This window comes from Bombina bombina, chromosome 11 (assembly GCF_027579735.1).
Source record: "Bombina bombina isolate aBomBom1 chromosome 11, aBomBom1.pri, whole genome shotgun sequence".
In the NCBI taxonomy this organism is placed as follows: domain Eukaryota; kingdom Metazoa; phylum Chordata; class Amphibia; order Anura; family Bombinatoridae; genus Bombina; species Bombina bombina.
Genome location: NC_069509.1, coordinates 137,827,044 through 137,839,936, shown reverse-complemented (window position 1 = coordinate 137,839,936; position 12,893 = coordinate 137,827,044). Strand labels below are relative to the sequence as shown.

Genomic DNA, 12,893 nt, shown 5'->3' with positions numbered 1-12,893 from the left:
GTACCGAGTATAATAGTCAGTAGGTGGTTTGGGAAAAGCCCAAATCAAATGCCTTGTTACTATAGTTGGTTTGGTAGCCACTGAAATAATAGTAATATATTATTGCCACTAAGATAACCAGGTTATAAATACTAGATAATTATGTATGTCAGTCTGGTAGTCAGGAAAAGCCTGACTAGTTACCTTATTAATACCTGAATTTATAGTCAAATAGTCGGGAAATGCTCGACTGGTTACTGTATTGATACCCAATATGATGGTCTGTAGATTATTTGGGAAAAGCCCAAATATAATACCTTGTTAATACCGTAAATAGGTTAGAATAAATAATCTACAATTATTCATTGGGTAAGAAACTGCTTGATTACCTTATTAATACCGTGATAGAAACAGTTTTAATACCATGAATTAATCGTTAATAGTAAAGGAACTTAAGCTAGGTCAAATATCGCAGTTAGAAAGCATCTAACTAAGTTACCTATTAATACCTTTAAAGAGTCCTCAGTGTTAAGGTTAGAAAAAAACTAACCATTGTGGTTAATTATTACCGTTAAAATTACCCAAATATCGAGGTTAGGAAAAGCTTAACCACTGTATCATATTGCTATCGTTATGCAATATATCAATATATGTAAAGAGAAATCCCTGTGGTTAGGCTTATTTAATAACGTAGCGTAATTAAATAAGTTTCTGACCGCCTAGGCGGTTAGTGTATCTTCCAATATTAAGTCATTCTATATTAGGTAGTAGTACACAAATTAATAAAAACAACAAGAAGGGAAAGGGGGAATGCCACTGACGGGTTTCGCCGTGGTGGCTGTATCAAAGGGCAGTCTCACTCTGTCTTCGTGAGGTTTAAATACCCTTGTTTGTGAATGGATTGGTTGCTGGTAAAGGGCTTGGTTTTTTTGGCGTCATTGATTGGTGGAGGTGGGTGTATGCTGATGATGGATTCTAATTGGTCTATTAGCCGTTGTGAATTTACGGTATACAAATGTTAAAAATAGTTCTCCTTGTGTATATATTCAGTGAAATACTCCTATTTTATATCCATATAAACATTCTTGTCCGATATAATTATTTTATAACCATAAATGTCATTACAAACATTCTTCAATATCCCATCGTTCTGATTGGTTGTGATCGCTGTCAATATTATGTAGTAGTTTTGTTCCTATTGGTTTGGAACTCTGTCAATCATTCAGGTTACATTGTTGGATTTCCTGTTTATGTTGAGAAGTTTCTATAGGTTATCGATACTGTCAATCTTACGCTTGTTGATTTGCATGTGAATACGTCATACACATTTTTTGGTTCCTAAGCTCCCGATACGTGCTGTTGACTGGTGATTCTTAAGACTGTCAGTCATTGAGGATTTGGTGAACCTACCCTCTGATTGGTTCCTCACATTATCATCATTTCATTGTAATGAAAGAAGAATCCAATTGTACCGCAAATCGTTCCAGCGTAGGCCACTATGTTTTCTGATGCTCGTTGGTTTATTATGACAGCCTGTCTCTCCACTCAACATTAAAACAGATATTATACATCACTCATGTTCTTATTTGATTTTTGTTTGTAAACATTACCTGAAAAAAGGTAGAGAGAATCAACTTTATTAATAAACAATACGGATTGGTTGAATAATTGTTAATGAGTCAAATCCTGTATGATCGATGTGAATATGTGAATGTTAGTGAATGATGTCTTAAACAGTGCAAGAGAATTAACATTATACAAAGTGGGTGACCTATGTGAATAACAGATAAGCTGCAATCTTGATGAACTAAATATACTAAATTATAATCTATGATGCTAGAAAAATAAAATAAAGTGAATGTGATGTGAATAAAAGGGATGTTAAAATTGTGATTAAGACTGATGCCAGTTCAAAAGGGTATTATCAGAATTTGGGTATATAGATGGGACCACCACCTATATTAACTATATTAACCCTAATTATATTAGGGTTAATATAGTTATTATATATATTAACTATATTAACCCTATCTAACCCTAACACCCCTAACTTAATTATTATTGCAATAAATCTAAATAATATTAATCTTATTAACTAAAATATTCCTATTTAAAACTAAATACTTACCTATAAAATAAACCTTAAGATAGCTACAATATAATTAATAATTACATTGTAGCTATTTTAGGGTTTATATTTATTTTACAGGTAACTTGGTATTTATTTTAACTAGGTAAAATAGCTATTAAATAGTTAATAACTATTTAATAGCTACCTAGTTAAAATAATTACCAATTTACCTGTAAAATAAATCCTAACCTAAGTTACAAATACACCTACACTATCAATAAATTAATTAAATAAACTACAATAATCTAAAATAAAATATAAATAAATACACTAAACTAAATTACAAAAACAAACACTAAATTACAAAACATAAAAAAATTACAAGAATTTTAAGCTAATTACACCTAATCTAAGCCCCCTAATAAAATAACAAAGCCCCCCAAAATAAAAAAATGTCCCTACCCTAAACTAAATTACAAAAAGTAATCAGCTCTATTACCAGCCCTTAAAAGGGCCTTTTGTGGGGCATTGCCCCAAAGTAATTAGCTCTTTTCCTGTGAAAAAAAAGAACAACCCCCCCCATTACAACCCACCACCCACACACCCTTACTCTAAAACCCACCCTATCCCCCCTTAAAAAAACCTAAGTCTAACCCCCAAGTGCTCCTTACCTTTCCTGAAGACTGGCGGAGAAGGTCCTGTTCCAGGTGGAGAAGTCTTCTTCCAGGTGGCGACCTCTTCTTCTTCCAGGAACCAGCCGGCGCGGAGCGGAGGAGTTGAAGACCGATGACCGCGGAGCTGAAGACCGTCCTCTCTGGAACTGAAGACCGGCGATGCAGGAACTAAAGACCGGCGATGCAGGAACTAAAGACCGGCGATGCAGGAACTGAAGACCGGCGATGCAGGAACTGAAGATCGGCGACGCAGGAACTGAAGACCGGAGCCATGGAGCGTGGAGGATCCTCTTCATACGATCGCCACTGTACACTGAATCAGAATTCAAAGTACGCAATTAAAAATGGCGTCCCTTGAATTCCTATTGGCTGATTTGAGCCTTCAAATTCAAATCAGCCAATCGGATGAAAGCTACTTTAATTCTATTGGCTGATTTGAATAGCCAATAGAATAAGAGCTACTGTAATTCTATTGGCTGATTAGAATAGCCAATAGAATTACAGTTTACTTCAACTTGTAATACGAGCACAACCCGACGCGTGCAAAAAGCTTACTTCTAGCGCAGTTAATGCTGGAGCCGGAGTGTTAAATAATGCTCCACTTGTAATCTGGCCCTAATTGTAATTTAGACCAAAGAACATTTCAAAAGGGCTTATATGTAGGAGACGGGAACGTAGTAGGAAGGCAAGTGAAGGCAAAAAAAGAACAAAATCAAAAAAAGTTTTTTTTTTTTACTAATTACCTCCCTTCCCTCACTTCGCCATCCGAAGTCTTGGCCCACCATCTGTTCAGAAGTTAAATAAGGTCCTCAGTTTGTGGCCACAGAGCCCCGATCAAGTTATATTGGGAGACCCTATTGTCAACCAACGCAGTCCCGCTATCCATAGTCTTCAGGTAGTTTATTGTCATGGAAAGGTGAGAGACAGTTGGTGGCATTGGTTAAAACCATCTTCTAGCTACAGATATCTTAGTAGCAGTGAGAAAAATAAGGCAGACCGAATACTGCTCATAAAATAAGCAAGGGTGGTCTACGTGAAATAAAAATACCAGCGGTATTTGGGGAATGACAATATCTTTATCTTTGAGAAGGCTATTAACTGAGGCACAAAATGATTGGAGACATGGGCACTCCCACCAAATATGTAGTGGTTTGCCTCTCTGGCCACACCCACACCAGCAAAGCTTGGAGTAGTAGGGGGAGATATGAGCTAATTAGGTTGGGGTAAGGTGCCATTGTAGAAAGATTTAAAAAAAAAGTCTCATAAATGTTTACACAGTGAAGGGTTCTTTAAGTAAAAATCATTGCCTTGCACCATTTTTGCTTATCAATTTTTATTGGCAGATCTCATTCCCACATTTTCATTGGGCCTGATTAAAAAAAAAACGGAGGGTCAAGTAAAAGATAATTGTGAGAAAGAACTTTGGTGAGGCGGAAGCACTGATATCTAATTATTTACCATTTAGGGCTAGATTATGAGTGGTGCGCTAACTGTTGCGCACAAGCGAAAAGGGCTTTATTGGGTTTTTGCGCAAGTTGGAATTAGTGTGCATATTTTGAGTTGAAAGTAAACTAATTCACTTAAGCCCAATTGAATTTAATGTGCGTCGGGATAGCACGCCTGCAGAGCTCTAGTTAACTGTTACGCAGTGCTTCAGGGCAGAAGCCTTGAGGACTTTAGGTGTTGTAACCTGAGAATATCATGTTGAGCTTTTGGAGTTGCTTTAATTCAGAAAATTAAAAAAGGCTATTGTTGTAAAAAAAGATTATTAACAATAACAGTCCCAAAAGAAGTCCAACGTTTTGGGTGCTTGTCCCTTAAAGATGCCTGGAGGCCTTCAATTGAATGCATTGTAGAAGGGTAAGGGACTATGCGTTGCTGATGGCGCAGTCTATTTAAGGTGATAAGACTAAACCTGAGAACTGGATTCGCTAGCCAGTGAGGGAGTTTTGAATGAGGTGGGACCCAAATTAGATCTTTGAGGTTCAAATATTTCAACAACAATGCCCTCTTCAGATCTTTCAATTTAGGAGCCTCCATTGTCCCCATGCCTGAATATGACAGAGAGCAGTGGCATCATAATAAGTGGATATATTCAACATCGCTGTTCCACCTGATTTTCATCAGGAAATGAGTTTATCTTAGAGCAAGTCTGGGATTCTTCTGATGTCAGACATATGAGGTACATATAGCGTGGAATTTATGTATAAGAGATTTGGGAAATACAATAGGCAGACATCTAAAAAAAATGTGTTTTGGCAGCAAGGACATTTTGAAGGCTGCTATTCTTCCCAGCTATAAAATAGATGCGATATCCCATCTAATCAGAGTAGAACACATTTCCACAAGTAGTAGGAGAACATGTTAAGAGATAATTACTCTTGTATCATCAGAAGGAAAGACTGCAAGGTGTTTCAATGATGTTGTTGATTAGGGGTTAATATAATTAATATAGGTGGCGGCGATGTAGGGGGGTCAGATTAGGGGTTAATATATTTAATATAGGTGGCGGCGGTGTAGGGGGATTAGATTAGGGGTTAATATATTTAATATATTTGACGGCAGTGTAGGGGGGTCAGATTAGGGGTTAATATATTTTATATAGGTGGCGGCAGTGTAGGGGGGTCAGATTAGGGGTTAATATATTTAATATAGGTGGCGGCGGTGTAGGGGGATTAGATTAGGGGTTAATATATTTAATATAGGTGGCAGCGGTGTAGGGGAGTCAGATTACAGGTAAAAGAGCTGATTACTTTGGGACAATGCCCCGCACAAAAAGCCCTTTTAAAGGGCTGGTAATAGAGCTGGTTACTTTGGGGCAATGCCCCGCAAAAGGCCCTTTTAAGGGCTGGTAATAGAGCTGGTTACTTTGGGGCAATGCCACGCAAAAGGCCCTTTTCAGGGCTATTTGTAATTTAGTTTAGGGTAGGGACATTTTAGTATTTTAGGGGGTAATACTTTTATTATAGGTGGCGGCGGTGTAGGGGGATTAGATTAGGGGGTAATATAGTTAAAATAGGTGGCGGCGGTGTAGGTTGATTAGATTAGGGGGTAATATAGTTAAAATAGGTGGCGGCGGGGTAGGAGGATTAGATTAGGGGGTAATGTAGTTAAAATAGGTGGCGGCAGGGTAGGGGGCTCACATTAGGGGGTAATAATTTTAATATAGATGGCAGCGGTGTAGGGGGATTACATTAGGGGTTAATAATTTTAATATAGGTGGTGGCAGTGTAGGGGAATTAGATTAGGGGTTAATAATTTTAATATAGGTGGCTGCGGTGTAAGGGGGTCAGATTAGGGGGTAGTACATATAATGTAGCTGACGGCGGGGTAGGGGGCTCACATTAGGGGGTAATATAGTTAAAATAGGTGGCGGCGGGGTAGGGGGCTCACATTAGGGGTTAATAATTTTAATATATGTGACGGCGGTGTAAGGGGGTCAGATTAGGGGGTAGTATATATAATAGGTAGGGAAAGGGAGACTAGTTAAACCTTAAGTATAGAACTTTACCTCGAGCTAAAAAGCAATGCTCAGGTGATTGTAAAACCTTATATGAAGGAAATAAAGTGGTGTGCAGACCCTTAAATTAAATATATATTCACAGTATAAAGTGAGATAGAATAACAACCATAATTAGATTGTTATTAGGAAAGACAGGGATTTCAGCACAACCTTTTTTAATGTAAATGCTAAGCAAATGCAAAGCTCCGCATTTAGCGGTATGTGAAGTCCATTCTCGTCAACCACAGACTTCCAGGGCATACAAACAGAGACTAAATTTCTTATGCAAGACACATGAACCAAATAAACAAAGAAGCACTGATAGACGTTATGCTTGAAACAGTATTCGCTGTCAAATTTTATTAAATATTTGTTTTATATTTTGCAAAAGGTTCGCTGAAACTTTAAAACTGTAAAAGGTATGGACTGACACCTCCACTAGAGGGTGGTTACATACTAGACGTAAAATTCGCCACCATAGTGATCCTTGACGATCTATGCCAGTACACAGAGATGTGTTTATAACCTAAGACAAGCAGCATAAATTGATTGAACAGCTGAATCATACGTAATGGAGCTAGTATGTAGCTCTAAGTATTGTGCACAATACGTTATTTAGCCAATATTTATTATAGTCATACCTAAATCTTATGACAAAGAACAGTGTAGACTGTGGGGGATGAAAAAACAACTCCAGTAACAGCAGGCACCACCAATATAGTGAGAGGTATCTGGTGTCATGAAAATTAATTCTGGATCTATGTTTAACAACCCCAGGATACAGTCTAACTGAATGCTAGCAGCTTTGATTAAAACATACAGTTCCTCATCCGCTTTGCCCTGAGGAAACCCCTGTGATCTCTGGCGGTCAAGTGGGGGGTGAAACGCGCGTCGGCAGTGACGTAAGAAGTGGAGGTGGACGTGGCTGCATGACAGTTCGCTGTCAATACTGTTTCAAGCATAACATCTATCAAAGCTTCTTTGTTTATTTGGTTCATGTGTCTTGCATAAGAAATTTAGTCTCTGTTTGTATGCCCTGGAAGTCTGTGGTTGACGAGAATGGACTTCACATACCGCTAAATGCGGAGCTTTGCATTTGCTTAGCATTTACATTAAAAAAGGTTGTGCTGGGGGGCGTGTCCAAGCAGCGCCGGGAGAGGAAGCAAATCCAGAGACCTCCTGCGTGAGATCTATATTTCTTGAATTATATGAGGAATCAAATAGCACATTATCTTGAAAACTGCATATCTATCTGCATAAGTGCGTGCTGAATAAGAGCATATCAAACTTTGAAACATCTACCCGGTTTATACCCGATAAACAGCATAGAGGCCTACAGACGCAGAATCTTCATCACCCTCTCCCGGCGCGCCACACTCAGCAACTATTACTGAACAATTCTACTACTCGTAACAAATGGAGTCACAAGTTATAGCAGCACTCGCTGCAATTGAACGCACCATGGATAGGCAATTCGACGACCTGAGGCAACAAATCTTCCTTCTCCAAAAGAGAGAACCTGATCCACTCACTTCTGCTCCCAGCCAGCCGATTACTCACCCCAGACCGAAAGCGGATGGATCCGATAAATGGTTGTTACACCCGGCAGAGCTGCCTGAGACCCACTTGCCTTATGTACCAAGCGACTGCCTAGCCAAACACACTAAACAGACTAATGAGGCCCAAACTCAAGTGATTCTCCTCACACCTTTAATTGGGCACAGCTTAGGAGATGCGGCTACACTCCTGAACTCGGTGGCGAGGCGGCCGATCGTCACCGAGACAGAGAATACAGATAAGCCCGACAATATGCCTGAGTTTAAGTCACTTTGCATGCGAGCACAGCTAGTCTCCCTGTTAGCACTAATTGACCAGAATTCCGATTACAGAAAAGACCTCTCTCCTACATGCTATAACTTAGCCGTGGGCAGGCTACATCAGGAAGCACCGCACCTCCTAGACCAACGCAAGTGCCTGAGGACTGGAGTGGGGTAATTTTGCCTCGCAATACCTGATAAAGTTCTTTATGGCACCTTTCTCATAAGGGTCTATACTGCCTGCTATGTATACATAAGGATGCCTGAGGGGGAGGTCTGACTTCTTCATAACTGTATGACTGCTTACATGGCCTGCACGATAAGAGACTTTGGCTGAGGCCAGACCCCCAGAAGTTATAACTCCTTTCTACTTCACAAGTTTCTCAATAGTCATAGGGAGACAGTTGCATCCCACGATGTTTACTTATACTCCTTTCTATCTGTTACCTATTGTGGGTTTATATTTGAGTCTAAGCTTATTGGCTATACTGTTCCTGACTACTCTAGTTTATCTATAATTTACTTTTGATAATTAATATGTTTGAAATACTATAAGGCTATAGATATTAGTATATCTAATTTAGTTAGCAACGCCATTTCAAAGGGAAATAAGTGTACTTGATGCTCTATATAACTTAGTATTCTGACAGTTAGAACCTGTGTCTGAATCAGACAACACAATGCAGATCAGTCATATGAGTAGCACAATTTTGTTTAGCTTAGACACTCTGCAGGTATGCATGGTAAGTATCAACGCAGAAATTACACAGAGATTGATTCCCATGTATCAAGCTAAGATGTTCCTTATTCTTTTCCTACAATGTTATACTAGCACATTATTACTGTCTGCATATTTATGTCTTTATTACTGGGCTTGTAATGTCATGTGAGATTCTTAAAGCACTCTGAGTTCGGATCCCGATCCAGGGTCCCTACTATATATATTCATCGAAATATATACTCAGTATGGAAACAGCCCTCCTCATACATATAAGTACACAAACTATATAATATGTCTTCACTACCTTACCCTGGCGTGGAGATCCACCACCTGGTTTTTTTTTTTTTTTTTTGCTGTTGGTGTGCAGACGGTTTTAGTGTTACGTCATTTTATATTGAACTAATCAGAGTCAATTTATCTTATGCTCTAGCTGATATAGAACATTTGGCATACCCGACACTACTGGCAGAAACTTTGCTGACCGCTAAATAGGTTAGTCCTCATTTATGGAATACCACGCTTTCCTTCCCCCTCTTCCCACATACCAAACAGCTACCCACTCCTCCAGACAAATCTTGCTCACAGACAGACTTATAGAATGATCTCTTTTTAAGAGCCTATAAAAACATCCATCTACCTATTTCCCTGACCTTTACTTGATTGCCCCGAGAAGATAGTTGCAATACTAGGTAACTTGATCCAGACTTCACAATGACCACAAGGGAACCCCCCCTGCCCACAAGCCTCACTGTTATATTCGCATTAATTAAATCCCATCACGCCCCCCCACACCCGCACCCTTTCTTTTTCCCTTTTCTCACCTTACCCCCCCTCCCTCTCATCTCTTTAAAGCAGCTTTAACCTGCTGACCTTCCCCATCTTACTATCTCAGATACTTGGTCCAAAAGTGGCCACTTCAAACGCCAATTTCCTCTACCAGTGTACATAAGTTTTTTGGGGTTCAAAAGTAACTCCCCTATTTCATAGAGGAACACATCACAGAAAATAAAATAACATAAAATGGAGGTTCATGAAGGCTGCCTACAAAGATTTAATGTAATATCTCTGATTTATCCATAACCTATTTGTATGTTAAATATTATGTTATTCTTATTACATGGCATTTTATTTACGCTGTATTATCTCTAAAACCTCAATAAAAAATATTATAAAAAAAAAAAAAAAAAAAGGTTGTGCTGAAATCCCTGTCTTTCCTAATAACAATCTAATTATGGTTGTTATTCTATCTCACTTTATACTGTGAATATATAGTACATATAATGTAGCTGGCGGCGGGGTAGGGGGCTCACATTAGGGGGTAATATAGTTAAAATAGGTGGCGGCGGTGTAGGGGGATCATATTAGAGGGTAATATAGTTAATGTAGCTGGCGGCAGGGTCCGGGAGCGGCGGTTTATGGGGTTAATACATTTATTGTTAGGAGTGAGAGGGGGGATTGCGGATAGAGGGGTATACATGTCGGGCTATTTTTGGGAGGCGTGTTAGACAGTTACGGGAGATTTTATAATTTAGTCAGTTTTTTTAGGCGGCGGCAGTTTCTAAAGTGCCGTAAGTCACTGGCGACTCCAGAAATTTGTACTTACGCAGATTTCTGGACATCGCTAGTTTGTCAGACTTACTGCACTTTAGCATCTGGCGGGGCAGTATATGGGATAGCCCGAGTTGCGAGGTGAAATTACGGGCGGCGCGGGTTCCCTCGCTTGTGCCGAAAACTACGCCGTATATCGGCTCACGCCCCAACAATGAGCTTTGCAGATTCTGTGCACAATAAAACAATGACTAAAGCAATGATGACGTATTTTCTAATATTTCAACAAAAAGAGTTGTATTGGAAAAATAAATTCTTATTAAATTTAAAGATATTTAGAATTCTGAATTAAAATGCACATATAAGTTTGAAAGGAATAATTTCACCAGTACACTTATATTATCAGATATCTCTAGCAAATGTTATGGCTGATTTAGCATATGCTGTGCACAGAACATATGTAAATATGCTGTGTGCTACCTGATTCAAACAAGTCTGCTCAAAAAGCATATATTGTGTCAGCAATCACTCAGTTTGTGTCTCTGATAATGAATACATGCTACCACTGTCTCTCTAAACAAGCATGTTTTTGATTGTACCTTTAAAGAGACATGACACCAAATGTTTTCTTCCATAGTTCAGATAGAGCATGCTATTTTAAACAACTTTCCAATTTACATCTGTTATATAATTTTTGTGTTCTTTTGGTATCCTTTGTTGAAAAGGATACCTAGGTAGGCTCAGGAACTGCTGATTGGTTGATGCACATATATGCCTAGTGTAACTGGCTCACCCATTCAGCTAGCTCTTAGTAGTGTATTGGTGCTTCTTCAATAAAGGATACCAAGAGAATGAAGCAAATTAGGTAAATTGGGAAGTTGTTTAAAATTGCATTCTCTGGGGCATATCTATCAATCTCCGTACGGAGCTTGAAGCCCAGTGTTTCTGGTGAGCCGTCAGACTCACCAGAATCATCAGTTATGAAGCAGCGGTCTAAAGACCGCTACTCCATAACCTGTCCGCCTGCTCTGAGCCGGAGGACAGACATCGCCGCAATTCAACTCGATCGAGTACGATCGGGTTGATTGACATCCCCCGCCAATCTGCAGGGGGCGGTGTTGCACCAGCAGCTCACAAGAGCTGCTGGTGCAATGCTAAATACGGAGAGTGTATTGCTCTCCGCATTCAGTGAGGTCTGTCGTGCCTGATTCGCACTGTCGGATCAGGTCAGACAGACCTTTGTTAAATAGGCCCCTCTATCTGAATCATTAAAGTATTTTTTTCTGTTTCTTGTCCCTTCAATATTTCTTTAACTACAGAACTACACATTCAACTTTAGGTTAGAACTATAGCTGAAACACACTCTTGCTTGTTTTATAACATAAATATCCACTGAAACAGACAGATACATTTAAACTAGAATTGTATGAGGGAAATAAAACTAAACCCCAACAATTATTTATTAGAAGGATTTTTATTTGAGAATTTAAAAAACAAGGCCAGACTCTCTAGTGCATTTTGCACCTGCTCCATTACTTAGTGGAGTTTTTCAAACACCTGAGATCTAGTCGGGCTTTTGAAGCACCTGGGGTCTAGTGTGGGTTTTGAAGCTCCTGGGGTCTAGTGTGGGTTTTAAAGCACCTGGGGTCTAGTGTGCTTTTAAAGCACCTGGGGTCTAGTGTGCTTTTAAAACACCTGGGGTCTAGTGTGCTTTTGAAGCACCTGTGGTCTAGTGTGCTTTTGAAGCACCTGGGGTCTAGCGTGCTTTTGAAGCACCTGGGGTCTAGTGTGCTTTTGAAGCACCTGGGGTCTAGTGTGCTTTTGAAGCACCTGGGGTCTAGTGTGCTTTTGAAGCACCTGGGGTCTAGTGTGCTTTTGAAGCACCTGGGGTCTAGTGTGCTTTTGAAGCACCTGGGGTCTAGTGTGCTTTTGAAGCACCTGGGGTCTAGTGTGCTTTTGAAGAACCTGGGGTCTAGTTTGCTTTTGAAACACCTGGGGTCTAGTGTGCTTTTGAAACACCTGGGGTCTAGTGTGCTTTTGAAGCACCTGGGGTCTAGTGTGCTTTTGAAGCACCTGGGGTCTAGTGTGCTTTTGAAGCACCTGGGGTATAATGCTTATCCACCATGTACACATAAATATGATAGTCATTATCAAACTTTATGAAGTTAAATGAGGGATTGTTTTCCACTTGATTTATTATCATGCCCATCCTATTTGTTCCAAGTTCTTTCACTTGCATTCCTACTAGGCTGTGACCATCATCTCCTTGTTCTCCTGTTGCTGGCAGTATCTCACCCCTTCTTTATAGTCCTCTAAAATTGGGTACATGTATAAGAGATGATCTTCTTGATAGGTTACATAGAAACTTGTGTTTATTATGGGAGCTTGTGATAAGACCAGACCGTTACATTCCTTCTTAGAACCATCTTCATTTTTAAATGTATGCTCAACAGCTTTGCCAATTATTGTGTTTGCCAACTGGGTGTCATCAATTTGAACTGGTTTAACCCTTTGTGGAAAAATTTTAAGATCATACACCCTTTCATCCTTGTAGAGCTCTAGACCATAGACACAATCATAA

General features: G+C 39.5%; 1 pseudogene; it reads right to left on the bottom strand.

The window, feature by feature from the left end:
• Positions 1-12,392: 12,392 nt before the first annotated feature.
• Positions 12,393-12,893, bottom strand: part of LOC128641711 (spindlin-Z-like) — a 776-nt pseudogene continuing 275 nt past the window's right edge.